Source organism: Thermobia domestica, chromosome 9 (genome assembly GCF_964235325.1).
Source record: "Thermobia domestica chromosome 9, izTheDome1.hap1.1, whole genome shotgun sequence".
In the NCBI taxonomy this organism is placed as follows: Eukaryota; Metazoa; Arthropoda; class Insecta; order Zygentoma; family Lepismatidae; genus Thermobia; species Thermobia domestica.
The window spans coordinates 184,322,809-184,330,653 of record NC_137462.1 but is presented as its reverse complement, the minus strand read 5'-3'; the positions used below and the strand labels follow the sequence as shown (position 1 = coordinate 184,330,653).

Genomic DNA, 7,845 nt, shown 5'->3' with positions numbered 1-7,845 from the left:
AACCACCGATCTCGAGAGTGAGTAGCTGTTCTGGGAGGCGGCCGGGCTAGCATAGTGGTTAACGCATCGGCACGACATGCCGGAGATCCCGGGTTTGAGTCTTGGCCTAGTGGGTCAGTTTTTCATTCTTTGTGCATTGTAGAATTCACATCTACAGAGGAACTGGTGTGTTAAAAAATATGTTGTTTCCTCTTTCATTAACATCTATATGAAATCACAACCGTCATAGGTGCTCAATGTACGGATACAGGCATTGTCCGAGAACAGCAATGGTTCTCTGGTACAATCCATGGTCTGGGTGTAGAGCATCGACCTCGAGAGTGAGTGACTGTTCTGGGAGACGGACTGGATGACATAGTGGTTAACGCATCGACACGGTATGTCGGAAGTCCCGGGGCCGAGTCTCTGTCCAGTTGGTCACTTTTTCACTCTTTGTGTATTATAGAATTTACGGGAATTATAGCATATACATAACCTCAAGTGCTAGATATTTCACACAAAAATTTACAGATATTTCAACGGATATGTTGCATGAATTTCATTTAACAATTTACAGAAACTACTTCTGAAAAGTTCCGTAATTTCACCAAAACGTTGGACATCTGTTTTCCACAGCCATTTGAAACTGCCTCACAGATTGAGTAGAAATCATTATGGTTAAAAACTAGATATATTTATGTGATTTCGTGTTCAGTTTAGAGCAACAAATCAGCATGAGAGTATTTTGCACAGTGATTATTTAATGTATTTATTTGCGGTACCCTTCAACAAGCTTTGAAGTTATTGGCGTGTTCATTTAACAAAGAAATATTTTTTATCGGTACTGCTTAAGAGCCCAAGTACACTGATGGCCTTAAGACACATTCTTCCTCGTCAAGTTTGCCAACTTACCGGAGCAGCTACGATGTAAAAAGGTTGTGTAACTATTATCTGGCAAAAAAAAAAAAAAAAAAAAAAAAAAACCTACATCGGAGAAGTTAAATGCGACGCAATATGAATTAATCGCTTAAATTCTTATAGACTCCAGTTGAGATTTTTCAACACCAAATTCAAGAAAGCACCTCAAGAAAACAATTTTACAGTGAATAGGCTTAGGCGAGTTCTTCCATAAATTATAAAGTGAAATAGAATCAACTCTTGTTCCTTGGCCGAAAATGCGGGCAAGAAACGTTATCAAAAGCAAGAACTGAAATATACTATCAATCAGGAAATTTCAATGTCCAAGACGCTCCTCGCAGCCAAAATGGATTACATTATGGAAAAATTCGAGCAAGATTGACATGTTTGACATCGCTAACGATCTAAACATCCATTTACTCAGAACGGCCCCTACTACTAACAACTTGCTTTTCTTTCTGGACAATGTAATACAATGAACAATGCGTTTACGCTCTTTCTTTTCCTATCATCTGCATTTTCACAAGACAGCAAACCAATATTCACATTCTTTAGACAACACTTTCTCTAATGTCTTCGATAACTGAAGTACAAGATTCAACTTTGCGAGCAGGAAAAGGGAAAAAATAATATTAATAAATAATCAATTATTGTGACTATTACTGATAGAGTTTCAAGTAAGAATATTTTCAAGTGCACTTTTTCACAAGTATGTTAGGATTACTTTAAATTTTATTTCCTCCTGCAAATTCACACATAATTACTAAGACGAACCACCATATTTTTAACAAAGGATTACACAAACACATGTATAGCACATACAGGACATATTTTCAAAACTACATTAAAAATCAAATCAAATAGAAACCTCACTTACTCTTTCTCATTAGAAGGGTCCACTGGATCAATAGCGTTATTTCAGGAGGAACAAAACTGTTCACTGACATAAGAGTTTCACGTTTTTTCATTACAATATTAGTACACAATTTATTAAAAAGCGTCTATTTCTCAAACTAAGTGCTAAGTGGGGTGCAACTGCCCCTACCCTTCCCACATGATGCCTCTGCAGTGAATCTGCAAATATTGAAGGCTAAAGCGGTAGTCAAGGAAATGGGTAAATTTATCGTTTAATGGAATCTCGTGATTCTGTTCAGTGAAGAAAAACTCTACATGATATGTCGCAAAAGCAAGACGACTCCATATTTTCGGTTACAAAATTGCGGCAAAATACCTAGTCTTGCATTCAGGAATATACAGTAGTTTGTATACAAAAACGTGTATGTATTCACGACACTTTTCCTTTGTAACAGTAATACAACCAGAGTTAAGTCTACATGTACAGAAATCAGAAGAAGGTTTTCAGAGAGAGAGAAGCAGGGAATCATTTGGGAAGGGTAAGGAGGATAATTACCCCCCTGGGTTTGAGAATCACATGCTCTTCAATAAATTGTATACTAAAGTACTAATTCAAAAGGTAAAACTCTTATGTTGATGGACTAACTTACTCCTACCTGGCAAAGTCTGAAATGACGCTACTGAAAAAAAAAATACTTAAAGATTTAAACATAAATTAACAGGATTTAGTAAAAACCAAATGAAAACAATATATTCTTAAATATCTCATCATGTTTAATTTTCAAATGATAGTACATGAAATAAAAAAGAAATGATCAGTCTAGTCAATATTCCGTTTATAAACTGACAATGAGTTATTTCATGGAAGTCAAAAATTTGCTACGGATAATCCTTAGAAGTATCATGTTGCCGTATCTTCCCTCGCTTTCCGCGGAATGGATTTAATTTCTGGATTAATTCCAACAAAACACCTGAAATCAGAAACAAATATATTTCGAAGCTAGAGAAAATTAGGCAAAACCTATTTTTATTTCTTTCAAGTTGTAAATTGACTTATGTAACTCTGAGCGCAATATCATGCTTAATGGTGTTTCTCTTATGTCTCTCATACCATTACATTTTCCTTTCCTGTACGATTTTTTTAAAGACAAACTCTTGTCTGTTTCATAAACAATACTATGAATTATTCATATACATTTGCATTAACTATTCTATAAATTTACTTAAGTTTTGATTAACACTAACCATTCTCATTTTGCACTATTTCACATCCGTGAAGCTGGCATAAGAACTGTGGATTAAGATATATAGAAGTCTCGAAAACAGGTTTGTATTTGTGGAAAACGATTAACAATTTCGCACCATAAAAGGTAACAAGAAATAGTGTATTATCATCAGTATTACAGATTTCACCTAATAGTGGTATCAAACACAAGAAGTGTGTTTTTCAGTTACAAAGGGAAACCATATGTGTCTGGGATACATAGATATGGACAATATTCATAATCGTACTAAATGGGTGAGAGAACCGAATGAGTAAAACTGTGCATTTCACGAACGTCCAACGTGGTGAGATGGTTGCATGCCACATCTAATGTGTAACTGGTTCAGGATACTTAAGCTATTTAAAAAAAAAAAAAAAAAAAAAAAAACAGAGACTTACTTAGGTTGTTGCAGTGTAGAGGAAAAGTGGTGCGACGTTCCTGAACACAAAAGCAGCGAGGACGACCTCGCATTTTGGCCTCCAGAACTGTAGAGCGTTTAAGTGGATTGTTCTGTGGAATTGCAATCATCTATCGCCACGCTCACAGTGTATCAGGTTCTATTCACCGTAAGTGTTCGGCACATGATGTGAAAACTTAGGTCTTATGGCCAAGTAGCTACCCATAAGTAATTTTACTCCGACAAATGTTGTGAAGCCACTTTACTTGGTGTATGGAGCGACGTCACTGGATCACGCAACAAGAGAGAATCGTTATTAACTTGAACTAATCTTGTATACATCAGTCATATAAGTAACTGCCGAAATTTTCGATAGGAACTCCCGTCTTCATTAAAACACCAACCACTTAACAAAATTATAAATATGCCCGGAAATAAAGCTGTGTGAAAATAAACCTGTTTTGTGCCATACAATCTTCAAACTTTAAAGTTTGTGCGCCAGATGACAGTTGATTATTTTAACTCGTTTGTTGTTCAAGTGGTCATTGTCAAGGTTCAAACTAGGTTGTTCATTCTTGTACAAAACTATTCATAAACATTCCTCTTAATGAACGAATTTGTTCTATGTAGCACTTTAATATCATTGACCTGTGTTTGAACGCATGAAAATGTTGTGACAAGTCTGAAAGTACCTTATCATCCTCTTTATCGAATCTGGAATACTCTTTGACCTTAGTGGCTATAGGCTTTTTTTGTCATATCTATGAAGAACTCTGTTAATACATGTACATTATGAATAATTGTTTTCTGGAACTTCAACTATGAAGTGTATGGGTTGAATGGTACAATACAGGTTTATTTTCACATCACTTTAGTTCAATTTCGATGCTATAACTTACTAAACTCAACCTGCAACAACTTAATAAAATTTCAACCTACTGGTTAAAAAAATGTAATTGGTTAGTTTGTAGTCTTCATTTCTTTAGGGTGTCGCGGTGGCTCAGTGGTAGAGCGTTCACATCTAGTGCATGGGGTCCTTAGATCGATTCCAGCTCGCGGAAAGTGAGCTTTGTGTTAGGCAAACACCGTGTGGGTGGGTTTTCTCGGGATTCTCCCGTTTTCTCCCACTTTCTTCATTCCACAATTTCTTTCATTTCTCCTCATCACCGTCTTCTTTAGCCTAGCCGGCATAGCCACGGGATTTCATTTCATTTACTTTTATTTATTTGTTGACTTCTTTGTTCAAATATCAGCAAACGACTTCGTTTTATAAAACCTTTTATTTCATAAAATTATAGGCAGAAGTATGGAGAAATTATTGCATACGTATTCTGCAGAAGGCACGCGTGCTGATTATTCGGCTAACCGGAAGCCCTGCCATATTTATTTATTTTAATCTTAAAAAATTGAAGTGAGATCTACTAATGTTAAGACATTGTTCTTATAAAAGCGAATCATCTCTCTACTGAATCAGGGTCAATTATATAAACGCACTAAGCAACGCTATACTGTAGAATCAAGATAGATGATAGTTAAAATTAACGGACTTTGATGTTTGCCTCATCTAATATTTCGGCACATATTAACTCTATCTTCAGCGAAAAGTTGTTTATAATGAAACCCTTGAATAAGTGAAAAAAAAAGTAAATCATTAATATATGGTATGGATGTGTGGTGTTTGGTGAGCAAAATAATTATATATAAAAAAAGAATGTAAGAAAATATCGCTACAGCATTAGGAATGATTTCAACTTACAGCGTACAGACAATAATGAAGACAAGCGGATCATAATGTAGCAATTAGTAAACCGAGGTTTTATGTTGACGCAGAGCAAATGGTAACAACTGCCAAGTAGCCACACCATACCATTGTTTCATAATAAGGAAAGAAAAAAAAAAGTTATCAAAGATGTAGTTCAGTTCAGTATGAGCAGTAAATATTTTAAATAATGTATTCATTTTTATGGGTAAATTGCCAATCTTTCCATATTATTTGAAATTTTCAGTCTTCCATGATTTTAAAAATTATTCCTTTATAAATGCCTAAAGACAATCATATTTTTTAAAAAATCTCGCATTTCATAAAAAAATATACTCAACTCATAGAAAGTTATTTGTTAAAGTTCAAGAGCTGTATTCAAAATGCACACTACCATGCAATCATTTAAGCTTAGATTAAGAATAAGGATTGAAGAGTAATATTTATTGATAAGTTGTGCCATGCAAAATTTATGAGATAACTATACATCGGAACATAGAAAATAAGCATGAAACACTTTACGTTAAAGAGAGTTTAACTGTTGCTAAATAACAACGATAATTATAAAAAGCAATAATTATTGTATAAAGCAAATGAAGTTGGTGTGTCTTAGCCAGCAACTCAATATGCTGATTAATATGTCCGATAAATTTTGAATGTTCAGCAAAGCAGTGTATTAAATTGAAAACTTCTTACCAAAAAAAGTATGTTTACAGGGCTACTGTAAAATTTGTAACCTTAATTTCCCTAGCCTTACTCACCTTTTTTTCCTTGCAACCAACTGTTGGAGAAAGGCACGAAAGCGAAGTCATATTCCGATCTCCACTATTTTCATTAACTGGTTAAAATGTATAACGAAGCATCCACAGAGAATTTCGAGTTAAGTGCGCGAGAGTAGGACCTGAAATATGAAAAATACGTAAATTTTCAAGGAAAGACATAGTATTTTTTTTTAATTCACGCTAGATAGTTTAATGTAATATTTTCAGACGTGAAAATCTGCGTGCTGCTGGTACTATTTTCAGTGGATGCATGCTGACATGAGACATTAGGGTATAATGAGGAAATTAGTTCGGCGTATTCAAAGATGGCAACTCGGTGTTCAATTTCGATTTTGAGTGTTATAAGAATGTGTGTTGTGAAGAAAAGAGTTATTATATGTTGTGGACCGGTACGTATTATTGAAATTGAGCAGAAAATATGACCAATGTAGAAAAACATTGAAAATAAAGAAATGTAGAAACAGTCATACGTATATTCAAATGTGTTAATGATGTGAGAAAAGTGAGCACATGAAAGGTTATCAGAGGAATTCAAGTCCTCTACCACAAACCAGTTAGTTTTTTACAGTTTCCTAAATGCAGTGTCGGCATTGTACAAATCGTAAAGGTAAGTAATCGCGTGTTAAGATAATAACCAAATTTATCTAAGTGTTTTCAACGACATCCTTGTTTACGCGAATACCTACCATCGCTGACACGCCTGCTACCTACGCACGCTCCCCTTGCTACCACTCGGGCTGCCCTGTCCTTACTCTATTACATGACATTCGTCCGTTTAGTGGCCACCCAGCACAGGTCACTGCAGTTTTATAGCATATATCCGGACGCAGTATTTACACACAAACGGTGAGGTCCTCTTAAAGTGAATGCGCACCAAGAAACAATTTCTAAGGTAGTGACAGTGAATTTCTTGATAAATAATAAAATTTTAACGTTTATAGGCCTGAAAATACTGGATCTACTCTACGGCACAAAGGCCCAATTTTTTCCTTGCACTTAAATTGACAGCACACATTACTACTTGCACTAGAACAGTTCCGAACGTACTTTTCCTTATGTGATGTTGCATAATATGCGACTTGAACGTCAGTGCGTTATTTGTACACTGAACATACGATCAAACTTTGGATGCAAAAAACCGAGGTGCTTCACCGGTTAAAACTTTACACAGAAGACGATCATGAAATACTAAAAGAAATTTGAACTCCAATCCGTAAAATATGAGCAATAAGAACCTTATAAATATACTTAAAATAATAATAACAAATGTACTCACCTATAATGTAAATGAAGAAAACGTATGATCAACAGTTTCTAACGTTGGAATACACACAACACAATCTCATTACTGGCGAGATTTTTTTTTGTCTTAAATGCTTCAGTTGCGGAAACAACTTTCATTTGTCATAAAAGTATCTTACGACAGTGTCTGCAACCACTAAATATAAGGCTAAAAGTATTTAATAATTCTTCAAATTATTTTGCAATTAAACCAGAAGAAATAATGAAAAACATTTTTGAAAGTTATTTTCTTTCGTATAACTTAATACTCATTCTATTATTCGAAATATGATAACAACTTCAAACAACTCGAAAGAACTTTGGTCAAATGCTGGATACACTGTTCAAAATTTACGGAAATTTCACCTGAAATGTCAATTCTGGTAAAAGACCTGTAAACTTTACGGTGAATTTTCTGCGAAACCACCTGAATTTTTAAGAGTGTTTTATGTTTATGGCTGTATTTGTAGTACCTTGTTAAAACGTTTGTCTTCAAACTGTCAAATATAAATCGCAGTAAATGGTGTAATCTGCTGTCACAAAAAGTATCCTATTTTTCGATCGGTATAAGGAAGAGATACTATACTATTTTTGGATCGGTATGGAAAA

The 7,845-nt window shown here is 34.7% G+C and overlaps 1 long non-coding RNA gene across 1 annotated transcript; it reads right to left on the bottom strand.

The window, feature by feature from the left end:
* Positions 1-2,556: 2,556 nt before the first annotated feature.
* On the bottom strand, positions 2,557-7,387 carry LOC145660495 (uncharacterized). The gene is made up of 3 exons (XR_014126813.1): positions 7,232-7,387; positions 5,935-6,074; positions 2,557-2,723 (listed from the first exon to the last, which is right to left on the bottom strand). It is a non-coding gene; the product is annotated as an uncharacterized LOC145660495 (long non-coding RNA).
* Between the last annotated feature and the right edge of the window lie 458 nt (positions 7,388-7,845).